Genomic DNA, 2,096 nt, shown 5'->3' with positions numbered 1-2,096 from the left:
TTTTGTCTTTTTTATAACATGACATTTCTTTTTCAGAGACAAATGACATAACCATTTCTGTAGAATTAGAAAACACAAAGAGGTGAAAGATACTGATTAAAACTTCAAAGACATCTCTTTACTATTTCTTCAGGAAAGAATATTTACAGTAGTTATTATATTTAATGGAATGGGAGTTCTACCATCTTGTCCCCTATAAGTTAGCTAGTCAATATCAGTGGTTTGACATCTCTGAAATTAATAGTACAGCTATACAATTGAGATATAGTCATTAACTCTGAGCTGAACCAAAGATTCCCCAAAACTGTAAATGGAATTTCTGAATTGAAAGAAGAAATTCATAAACAGAAGGAATCTGTAACTTTCATACAGGCTCTGCCAACCCCCACTATATACCAAGCAGACAAGGAATTATACGATTGTGTTTGACCAGAACTTTCCTGTATTTATATTAAGCAGACAAATGACATTATTTCTAAGGTGTACAAAGGGGAAAAAAAAATTAGGGATTTGCCAAAATTAGTGAAATTTCTTTTTATGGCCATGCCCAAATTGATTCTTTTGAGAGAAAAATTATAGAATGCTAGAAGATAGATCAGTCAAAAATGCTTCTCGGTAAGCCCTGTGTTATCAGAATTATTTCAGGCATTGACGGCAGTACCTGGACTTTTGTAATGAACAGTCAGTCAATCACTTTTAACAGATGTTACACTTTTGGCATGTTTGCCTTAAGTTTTTTCTTCAGATAACTTACACAGAAGGAGTTGAAGCACTCTGTGCACTTTTCCATTTTATTCCCTTCCTGCTCTTCAGAAGTAACCAGTATTCTGGAACTTGTGCTTTTCTTACCCATGTTTTTACTCTCGCTGCATATCTGTCAGCATTTTAACCTTCATGACATGAGAAATTATGAAACTGAGTCCTTTATTAAAGAAATAGTGAAACGTAGTGTTTGTGAAACATGGTATGTATTTATATAAAACTAAAGCCTCAGAAGTATGGAACAAATTCAGCCAGGTTACTTGGTACAAGAAAAATACATAGAAACCAGCTATATGTCAAAATAACCAGAAGATACCTTGGAAGAACAAAGACAATAGCAATCAATTTCTGAAAGTAAAAGCTATGGTTCTGGTATATAATGAGAAGGATCATGCTGCAGATGTTGAGAAAAACCTTAAGCACTTGGGAATTAACACTAGATAAAAATGAAATTTCCTACTAGGGAATAAAGATTCCTTAACGTGTTGTTGGGATAATGGGCAGCCATATTGGGGGAAAATTATTATGACATAGACCAGAAAAATCCGATTAATTGGAAAGGGAAAATAAAACCATAATATTGGGAACTAAGGCCTTCCTGGGCATGACCGCAAACCCAAACTATAAAACAATTGACATTTAACTAAAATTTTGTAGGCTAACAAATTGAAAAATCAAATGGTGAGGTGGTATTTCAAATTGCATCTTTTCACTATTCAGGTCAATATCTAAAGATAGTAGAGAAAGTTTGTTTTACCTCTTTGCCATACGTAATTTGATATTTGGATCAACATGAGGAAAAATTATATCCATGTATAACCTGAGGTACAAAAAGAACAAAACAAAATACGAATTATTCCATTGTTATTTACATTTAAAGCCATCGAGAAAAGTCTGGGAGCAACACTGGCACTTTTGGGAAATTTGTCAGTGTTGCTCAGAGCAACATTGGCACTCAAAAGGTTAAGCAAGAAGGATGTGAGCAGTTTAGTACAAAAGAAACACGAGTAGTTCTTAAATATGAAAAGATCTTTAACCTTAAGAAATTCAGAACTATGAAGATACTTATTTTTAACCTAATTTTTTAAACCTATCATTACAAATTAAAAAAAAAAAAAAAAACAGTTGACAAGCATTTGAGGAAATAGTCATTCCAGTAGGGTATGTAAGTCACTATAACCCTTTGAGCTTAATTTCACATATCAAAATTCCGTTTTGGAAAATTAAACGTAATTTGCAAAGGGAGCTTCAGAATTTATGCAACATTGTTTAAAATAGATCAAAACCTGCATGTTCAGTAAGTTAAGTTAAATACTTAACATCCATTAGTATGA

The sequence above is a fragment of the Furipterus horrens genome, unplaced genomic scaffold (assembly GCF_987537825.1).
Source record: "Furipterus horrens unplaced genomic scaffold, mFurHor1.1.pri manual_scaffold_6, whole genome shotgun sequence".
Taxonomy (NCBI): domain Eukaryota; kingdom Metazoa; phylum Chordata; class Mammalia; order Chiroptera; family Furipteridae; genus Furipterus; species Furipterus horrens.
The sequence above is the reverse complement of the archived record's forward strand: the minus strand, read 5'-3'. Positions refer to the sequence as shown.